This window comes from Buteo buteo, chromosome 16 (genome assembly GCF_964188355.1).
Source record: "Buteo buteo chromosome 16, bButBut1.hap1.1, whole genome shotgun sequence".
In the NCBI taxonomy this organism is placed as follows: Eukaryota; Metazoa; Chordata; class Aves; order Accipitriformes; family Accipitridae; genus Buteo; species Buteo buteo.
Window position 1 is genome coordinate 17,179,903 of NC_134186.1, and position 10,912 is coordinate 17,190,814.

Consider the following 10,912-nt stretch of genomic DNA (forward strand, 5'->3'; position numbering starts at 1 on the left):
ATATAATAGACTGTTGACTTAGGATGCAGCTGGTCTGGATTAAATTCCTTACTCTGAGTAAGTCAGACCCACATGTCCCACAGAGAGCATCTCAAACACATGTTCTGGTGCTCTGAAGAGTGTGGGCAAGCTACTCCTCTTGCTGAATAACTACCTTTCTATAGAGAAGATTTAAGATTCAAAAAGGAGAGGAAGGAGGTAAGCCTTATTGCTGTGCATTGGGCACAGCATGAAAGCTGTGAATAAACCACTCCTAAGATACTGGCAAACTGGGGCTTAGGAGTCAAGACTGAGGCTTTTCTGGATACCTGCATAAGTAGATGTTGGGCGCTTGTGAAATGCTTAAGTAAAAATTGTGGAATCTGCTGAATTTAGGTGCCTTCAGTATGAAGTAATACCGAACAGAAGAGTTCAGTGCTACAGTTCTGGACCCGTAGTAGTTCTTCCTATATCCCACTCTATGCTCTTAGATCAGACAGCTACAATCTTGTTAGTATCTAGGCTTGCTTTCTGTGTTGCAAAAGCTCTAGGACATCATTTGGATAAAACGTGATTGAAATAATCCTAATTGAAGTGAGGGGAGGATTAAAAAAGTCAAGAAACAGTTCTTGTGGGGGCTACACTCAGAATGCAGCTGGCCAGTGATTATTCCCTTTTACTGAGGTATTTTGAGATCTTAACTCCTGACTAGTCTTTAATCCATTTAATGAGAACTATATTGATTATATGTCATTCTGGTTTCTAAATCAAAACGCCTTATAAAAGCCTCAGAATATCAATCCAAACTTTTACCATTATCTGCCAACTTACGGTCTCATTTAAGCAATCAAATACATTTGACAAACTGGCTTTTCTATAAATCTGTATCAGTATTAGTTATATTTACATGCTTTACTCTGTATCAACTTTTTCATTATTTTCCTTCTGACTTAAAGTTATCCTAATGATTCAATTTAACAATTTGAAATACTGACATAATTTTTTCCAGTCCTCTGGAATTTCTGCATTGTATCAAGATTGATTAGTAATGAACATCAGTAGCCAGCCAGATGTTCAGAATTTCCTGGTGAAAGTTTTCTACAGCTGAAATACCTAGCATAGCTGCCTGATATTTAACATTGTTTTGGGGTTAAAGGTTGATATATTAACCAGTAGATCTTGTCTGGTTGTAGAATTTAAGGATAAAAAAAGACATTAAAAGTAATGTGTCAAAGTAAGATTGTTTCCATTTGCAGGGGTTTTTCCTATCTGGCTTTAAATGTTCTAATGTTTTGGATTAAAACAATGTGTCCAGATACCGATGGAAAGATTTCTTTAAGTTGTAACCTCTCTATTTCTGTATATTAATGCCATTTATTGCACTCTTGGTTTCACCATTTTCCTAAGTTTTATTCCCTCCAGTATTTATAGTCTTCTCATTTTTGTCTTTTGCAGAGTCAGCTCTTTGAATTCATGATGATAGTTTTGAATTGGAAGAATTGTTTCCACATACAGGTGTATCACAACCACAAGAAGAAACTTTGATACACCTGCTCTGTAACTTTACTGCCATTCCCAAAGGCAGTGAATGACTTGGTGTAAATGTAGCTAAAAACGCATACTCAGCTTGACTTTGCTGCTCTCATTCCCTGTACAGTTTTTTCTACTTTGTTCAGGAAAAAATCCACTTCAGCTTTTTTCCCTTCCTGTGAGATTATTGCAATGTTCTTTGCACTGTTTTTCAGTCTTGTTCAGTATTTCTAAATGCAGACTAGATTCACCAGTCTTAAGGAATAAGAATTTTAGGATTAAGACCTGATTTTATACTCTTTACTTAATTATTTTAATTTCTTCTTGAGCAATAACTAGTTATCTTTTCTGAGTATTATCACAGAAATTCTGCTAATTGGAGGAGAATATAGCCAACTCACCATTGTATTAGTTTAACTATATCCCATTCAAAGGACTCCACAGCCAACTACAGTGTAATACCAGTAGGAAGATTATGAGCTGCTGTATGTTTCTGTTAGATCTATTTTCTTCATCTTGGCTCTGGTTTTGTATACTTGCCTTAAACCAGAAACTCTAGAAGTGGTTCAGTGTCTTTGCTCTTTCTTGCCATTTCTGTACCATGAGAATGGGTGCTTTCTGGCCTATTTCTCAGACACAGTCTATTCCTATATCTACTCCTAGGCTTAAGTCCAGGCCCAGGGCAATGCATCTTGCTATCCAGCAGGAGATTCCCTTCTTAACACTGATGCATCAGTGCTGCAGTCAGTACCACCATAGTATCTTAAATCTTCCTTTTTAAAACGCTATCCTTAGTTTTTGGGTTAACCTTGGCTGTGCCAGCATCCCTAGAAACTGAAAAGGGAACACTATAAGCATGTCATATATGACACTGAAACAAAATCTTACTCTTTGGCACTTAATTTCCTCAACTTCCACCAGTTTCTGTGATTTGGTGAACATCATAAGCTTAGTGTGAATCTAATAAATGCAGGAAGGTTCATTAATTTATGTCTTCATAAAAGGTCAAGAAACACTACTGCTTCTCTGAAAGTAAATAGTTTGAATTTATTGTTATATAGTCTTTATATATATCCAGAATATGTTGTGAGAGAAAGACCTAGAGAATCATAATAATGCTTTTTTTTGTTAGCTTGCCAGTATGTACTAGAAATAGTTCAGCTAACTTAGACTACATACCAGGATGTAGCTACATCTTTTTTTCAGTGAACAATCTCTCATGTCTTAGATCTCAATTTCTCTAAATAAGAGAATGATAAAATAGAAACAGGAAAAGGAGAATATTATAGCTAGTGTTTATAATATAGCATGCTACGTACACACTGTCAAGTGTGTAATAACTGTCCAGAGAATTGGTCATATCATCTGGAAAATGAGAGAAAGGCAAATAAAGAGAAAAATTACAAATAGGGAAGAAAAGAGTAGACTGAAAGCAAAAAGACAATGTGTTCTAATTTTTGCAATTATTTACAAATCATTATGAAGCATGACTGGTTTATCTGGAAAAATAATTACAGTTCTTTTGATGACATTTCTGGATTGAATTGGCAGAATTTTTCAGACTAATTACCAGAAATCACTGTATCTGTAGCAGCTAAAGTGCTATTTTAGACTGGAATTTACAAAGAGACTGCCTCTTTCATCCTTAAACTAAGTGTATCATAGAACTGTGGTAATTTTTAATTCTGTACAGAATTAAGCATGAAGATGCTTAAGGTGAGCTCATTTCTTTGCAGATCACGTTCAACAAGGATTGTTGAAGCAAATGGTCTAGGTATGATATCAGATCAGCTCCTAGTAGTGTCCAAGGTGAGATACTGGGGTTAGCTTTAGAGATGTACAGGCTTTTGCAGAACTGCACAGATTAGACTGCAAGGGAAGAGAAGCCTAATTGGTACCTGCTATATAATGGCCATCATACTAATGCAGTTTCTCTGCTTATTAACCCAACCTACTCTTAACAACCATTCTGCACGCCTGTGGACTCATTCCCCTTTCTTCTTCCTACTGGCATGAATATTTGCTGAATCCTAATACTGCTGAACAGATGCGCACATCTTCCTTTCCTCCACACCAAGTTTTCTTGCAAAGGAAGCTTTGATGTACTCCAAGTAGGAGAATAATTCTGCATCCACAATGTAGGCACTGCTGATAACTAGTATTACAGTGCTGCACAGGATGATCTGACGAGCACTGACTTTATGCTATGGGAATTTAGCATAGTCTCTATTCAGTGGTATTCATCATCTCTCTCCAAATGTTCCTTGCCCGTAACTAGATTTGACCAGAGCTTGAGATGAAGTTATGGATCTTTCTGCATTTGTTCTTGTGATCCCTCCTTAAGCATCATCATGCAGGTAAGTTTCCAAGACAAGATCACTCTATTTTCTATTAATGTTGTATAAGTTATAAAATTGTAATTCTGAAAAGAGTTCAGTTGATTTACATTCATTTCATACACTCACACTACAATCTATTCATTTCACAGAGTACGTTTTTGACCTCCTGTGGGCCAGATCCAATATCAATAGAAGGAAGGTCTTTCCTTCTGGACTCTGGCCTTTTTGAATGTGTCCAAATATAAACTCAGATGTCTATGAGCCAATGACACAGAAAACAGGCACAGGATGAGGGAAATCTATATTGAAAAGCTGTAATTCTGAAAGAGCTTGGGATTCAAAGTGGGTTGTTAGTTAAACATGAACTTGAACTGTGCAGCCAAAAGATCTTGTGTTGACAGACTATTGAGTGAGCATAGAATCACAGAATCATAGAATCATTTAGGTTGGAAAAGACCTTTAAGATCATTGAGTCCAACTGTTAACAGATACAGAAGCTATATATGTATTTGGTGCTGGCACAAGCATTCCTTGAATAATGTGTCCTGTTCTGTTGTCTATCACTGAAGGGGCATTTAAAAAAATTGATACTGTTCCTATAAAGCTGTAAAAAGGACTAAGAATATGTTTATGCTATATATTCTGGATTGCTGCAAGGTACTTCTGATTTGTGAGGTGACAAAATAGTATGTGATCATATCAGGGCAGCACCATGCCCAAGCTAATGCGCTTCCATTTCAGAATGATTTATTATTTCCGACTTGGTGACACACTGGCACTGTTAGAAAGTTTTTGGATAAGTTGGAGGTTCAAGCAAGTCTCCAGCATATACACCACAGAAATACACTGTAGAACATACTGGCTAGTGACACTTTCAAGACATTCGCTTGGTTTAACAAACACATTATTAAGTGACTTGATTACAGTCTACAGCTATCTAAACAGAGAACAAAAAGTTGATAAAAGATCCTTTCAGTAAGTAGACAAGAATATAAATAGAAGTCAAGGTGAAATATCTTTAAACTAGGAACCAGGTGAATACTTTGAACAACTTTAGATGAAGAATCAGTTCTGTAACTAGCAGTGAGGATAGTTACTCGTGGATTGTTACAGAAATTTTAAAATTAGTTATCAGACCTTTCTTCTGTGCTCTGGTTCTAATTTGCACTGTCTTCAGCATGAGAAATAAACTACATAAGTTTATAGTAGTCCCTTCTGTCGCAGTCATCAGCTTATAAAATTTACTGTTCTCTCTGAACTCCAAAGCTCTGCTGGCTATTCAACCATTAAAGCAGCCTGATCTCACATAGCAAGCAGGTCTTTTCTTGATAGAGTATGTTGTTCTCCCTAATTGTGATTCAGGCTGTAGTGAAAATAAACTATTAATCTGCATTTTTTTTTGGCCTGAATTGAGCCTAATGGTTTGTACAAGGGCTAGGAAGTAAATCAGGTAGATTACGTTGTTATTAAGAAAGCACATTCACCTGAAAACTAGCAAGTTCAGAGAGAACACAATAAAAGATAGTCAAATCACTTTGAAAAATGGGTGAAAATAAGCTTATGTAAATTTTGCAACAATGCATTGAATGGGAAAAATATAAGGTTTCTAGATAAACAGGGGAAAAAAAAAAGTCATAATGGTGAAGATGCCAGATCCGAATTTATCTTTAGGTGAGATAGATGGAATGATGAAAACACAAAATAACACAGCCAAGTACAGTGGACTATTCAATAAAAGTTTAAAAGGTAAACTCTCAGTATAAATTGGTCTGTGAAGGTACCGACATGCATTTTCATAGTAGCTAGATGTCAGAGGTGGGTTTTTTGGCATTGGGCCTCATAATTCAAACCCTTTGTCCAACCAAGATCAAATTAAACTTCTGTTCTGGAAATATTATGCCTTATTCTGTCCTTTCATACAATACAATTTGAGGATCAGCAGATTCTTCCATTTCTAGATTATCCCTTTAGATATTTTGAAGGCTGTCAACTATCTCAATGTTGATGTGATTAGAATTAGGCAGAACCCATACTCAGAGTGCTCATTTCTTAGGAACACTGCCAGACTTCAGGAGACATTACGTTTGTTACATTCTTCTGAATAAGTAACATTCCAAATAGATTAAATCCATTAAAATAATGGAGCATATCAGGAATGTGCAATCTAATCCAATAGCTTACTATTACCGCAGCAGATGGCTGCTTGCCTAAAATTCTCCATGTGATATATACCAGCCTTTAGTAGTATACCAGAAAACAGAATAAACTTACTATTTATTCCCTTGCTGTTTTCAAGTGATGACTTCCTTTTCTACGCTCATACTAAAAGTCTTAAAAGAAATATTTTTAATTTGTATAAACTGTGACTTATCAGAAGCATGAAAAAAATATTACATATAGAAAACAATCAGCTTTTTACATTATAGTTTATTTGTTAGAATGCTTAACCACATCAGTTCCACCATTAGAATCTAGACAACAGGGTCCATGCTGTATGCCCCATGGGCACCCTTACACCCTCACTAAAATGAGGGAATAAAGGATGGCTCTGTTGTTGTTCAGGTCCTTCACTAATATAGGTAATTCAGGTAGGATTTCATACCAATAAGGAATGAAAGTTAAGTAATAGAATCACTATGGATAAAACATCTTAAAGAATTCCAGTTATTCTCAGGTAATTAAGTTTCCTTTCTCCACACACATCCCTGTTTAAGTAGTCCAAATGCCCTTTTGGTTCTCTTCAACTTGCACAATAAGCTCAGTTAAAACAATAATGCTGGTGAACATGCACCACAGCAAAATTTTATAGCCTAATTTTTCCAGGAAAAACATAGGTACTTAGGACCCTTCTTGTGCCTATATATGTTAAGAAGTTAATTTAATTGCTCTTTTTTGGAAGCCTAATAGTTGCTTTTTAAAGCCCCTTCACGGCAGCTTCAGATCTTGTTCCATTGTATCTTACATTATATAAAGACATGCTGTTTCTCTCTCAAAGAATGTACAGTCTAAACTGATGCAGTATGGAGGAAAATGCAATGTACCTTAGTATCACATTTACTTCATCACTAATTGTAGATATAGTCTACAAAATATTCAAGTTCTTTGTGTCATAATGAATGTCATGATTATATTTTTGAAAAGAGACTGTAAGAGTAATTCATTGTTGATTGCAATAAAACTCAGTGCTAAGGGCTAAAATTTATCTAAAAATCCCTACTTGCTTAAACTAATCCTCTCTGTAAGTGTATTAATGACATCATCTTCAAAAGCATCCAGCACCTCCAATGTCTTAAATATACACTTTCTTAAGATCTGAGAGGACCAGATAGCTGACAAATATTTAAAATATAATAAGCTTTAGCAAACTAACTTTAGACTTTTTTTTATTTTTTTCCTACTGCGTTTCTATTTATTCATAAGTTGACAACTAGACAGAAACTTAACTCTGGCTGAGCCTCAACCTTGTCTGTTTTTTTCAAAAGGATTCTAGCTCTCTCCCTCAACAAATAAAAAGACTATTTCTGGTGGGAGATGCACTACCAGTTAAATACTCAGTAAGTGAAAAGCTTTTAATATTCACTGAAATAGATAGTCAGCTACACATCTATTTCCTGTTGTTTGAATGTTATTATTTAACTATTTTCTATCATTGTGCACATTTTCTTACTAGTATTTAAAGTGATCCATATCAGATCTCATCTCTAGTCCTAGTATTTAAAACATAGGTCCAGAAAGGACCTCAGTAAGTTATGCAGATCACTCATCTGACCTAGTAATATGTTTTTCTGAAAGCCATTTTTCAGACCTTTTTTTTTTTCCAAAGGCCTCCTTAATAGTTCAAGGCAATCTATTTCAGTGAGTCACAGCCCTCTCAATCCTTAGACAATTAGCCATGTTGAGCCTGAATCTTCCTTCTTGCAATCTAAAGCTGTTACTTCTTGTCCTAAACACTATGAACATTGAAAGCATTATTCTGATTACTTTGCTCTTCGAAGCAGCCTTATTAAGTATTCAAAACCTTAGAATATCTCACTTGTCTCATTTTCTCTAGACTCAGAAAAATCTCTTGAATCAATTTTATCTTTCTCCTTCTCTTTAGGCCATGTCTTCCATATTTCTGGTTAGTCTCACTGGTCTGTACTGGATTTCTGCGATCTGTCTAATGGACAGATATTTTTCCTGGGGTGTGACATCTGAAATCAGAAACAATATTTTGGTAATACCTTATTTATGATGAATAGAACAAAATTATTACAAACCCATTCTCAAAGATAAATAGGAGGGCTTCTTCATTCACTTCTCTGACTAAGAGAAAGCTTAGTTAATATGAGTCAGATAAATTGGCAATACTGCAGAGATTAATAAATTCTAGTAGGATGAATATCATGAGAAAAGAAAGAAGGACATACTAAGTCCATTTGAATGACCACATATAGGAACAAGTTTTCACATCTAACTGGCACAGGTGATGAAGTCTGCAATCTGCTCCCCATGTGCAATAACTAATGTCAAGCTTACCCTTTGGATTTTTGACACAACACATTTTAAGCTAAGCATTAGTCTTTGTTTTATATGCAAGTAAAATGAAAAGACTTTCATCTTATTCAAGGTGCAAAGGGTTCTGCTGATCTGGAGAGATGAGTCAGAAGTGACTCATCACCTGTTTTTTGGCAAGATATTTAGAACATGGACAAATCACAAGGTGAATGGTAGGAATCATTTGAAACACTATGCTCTCTCACTGTTATTTAAAGGCTCTATTGGTTTAATATTAGACTTTTCTATTTTTCTGAAACCTCACAGATAAACCAGAAGGCAGAAGGTTTCTCCTCTGCGTAAGATTTTTATTCTCTTTACTTAGATTTCATAGATAGTAACATTCTGCCAGCTAATACAGCCTGCGTAGTAGAACCTATCATAGATACTAGTTGCTGTCACCTGTGATCTCCTGAAGTACAGAAGTCAAAAGATGACTCACGGTGTACAGATCCCCAAAGAAACCTTCCAGTCAAACATTTTGGATTGTGTTGTGCCCTTTTTAAAGGGTGTCTGTAGTGTCACACAGAACCGAATAAGTGTCAAACACTTAATACATTAAGCATCCATTATTCAGTATCCTGACCGTATCACAACAGCAGTATTTAAAGTCAGCCAATTTCTGGACAGATGTTTCAATCTCACTACCAAAAGAAAGCAGTTTCTTCTTTACCAGAACCACTTTCTATAGCTTAATGCTATTATTAACAAAACAAGCAATTGCTAGTTACTCTACTTTTTTTTTTTTTTTTAGAGTATTGCAGATAACAGAAATGAGACTAACCAGAAGTAGTATTTCAAGTCTAAGCCAGAAATGTTTTAGAGAAATTAGAGTAACAAATGGACAAAACAGCCATGGAGACAGATTGCTCAGTTAAGAGTTAGATATCTATTAGCTGGATTCATAAGGATGTGGGGGATGTACACCACGACAAGAGGGTCACTGCCAACTAGAAACTGAAGTGCACTGGAATGTTTATCCTAGAGCAGCTTAGTCCATGACCTTTCTTTCCTCTGAAATACAAGACATTATTCTTTCTCATTTAGCAAAGAACAAAAGTACTAATTGCTTATGGCCCTATTATATTAACATCAGGTAGGGACCAGTTAACAGTTATGTCCTTTTGCCAGCTTCATCTCTGAGAATCTACAGTGTGATTCTTATAGCAGGTTAAAGGCTTACTTCAGAAGATATGGAAAGGAAAATTCTTCATTGCAAAAATGAAAGCAATTCATTACCTCATTTGCCTTAACACAGATATGAAGAAGCACGTTGTCCAGAAACACAATTCTGAGAAAAGCTGGAGGAGAAAAAGGCAAAATAAAACACTGCCTTGATCGTACTTTTTGTACCTCATTTAATCAATTTTGTGTATTTATTTTCTCTTATCTAATCTTTATTAGCCACAGAAAAATCCATTTTCTTAAACTTGCATCACAATTTAAGTTATGATAGTTGTATCCTTAGTAGTGGTATACTTTAATTTTCATTTCTATTTTCATTTCATTTCTAACAATCCAAATATTCTGACTTACCAAAGATATCCTGTTTCCATATTCTTTTAAAGACAATGAACTGGTGTGAAACAATAAACAGTGTCTCTTCTGAATAAGAATATATCTTTTATGTGTGTGGGTATGCCCTCATGTCTCCTTTCTAATTCTCATCACCTAAGCTAATTCCATTCTTTTACTCCAAAACATGTCTCTCAGACTGGGATTCCTGATCTCACACTCACCAGCGTATGAGACACTTCCAGTTCTGCACCTCTCACACCTTCTCAAATGTTTTTTGGACAAAAGGGAAGGTACTGCCCTGTGAATGTTAGTGCCACATACCGGATTACCTCAAATTCTGTGTATACTTTTAGAGGAACAAGAAGCCCAGCCTCAACTATGCCTGCCCAGGAGAAAGCACCAAAGCTGTAAGTGTGCTCTTGAATTTTGCTAACTCCTTTTGTTGATTCACCTGCCACCGGTTGTAGTTCAAATTGAATGCAAGAAGTACAGAGAAGAAATAATTCTATGTACAGAGCAAATCAGGTCTTGGGCAAACTTTGTTAATTTGGACTTACCTCAAGTAATGTTACACTAGTCCTTTCATTTTGAATATTATTAGACACACCGTCTAGCTTTGCCATGGAGGAAGAACTCATGGGAAGAGGATCCAAGTAGTTCATTTTGATTAGTTTAGCACCACCATAACATCCAGAGGTCTGCAGAGGCATGGAGGGAATTGGGTCCTTCCAGAAAACTTTGTAATCTAGTTCTGTATGCACAGGAGCAAGTAATCCAACATACATTGTAAAAGAAGGCAATAAGGACATGGGAGGCTCTTGATAGGAAAGGGGCTGAAGACTTTACTTAAACCTGAGAATATTATCCATAAAAGGTATATCTACTGGTAGCAGCATTAATTCTATGTAAGCTAATTTGGCCTACTTGGGGAAAAAAAAAAAAAGTGGTGAGTTTTGCTTTAGAAAGTATTTTGTGTTCTTTGTGTGCTTTTCTGTGCTCCTTAGCATCCC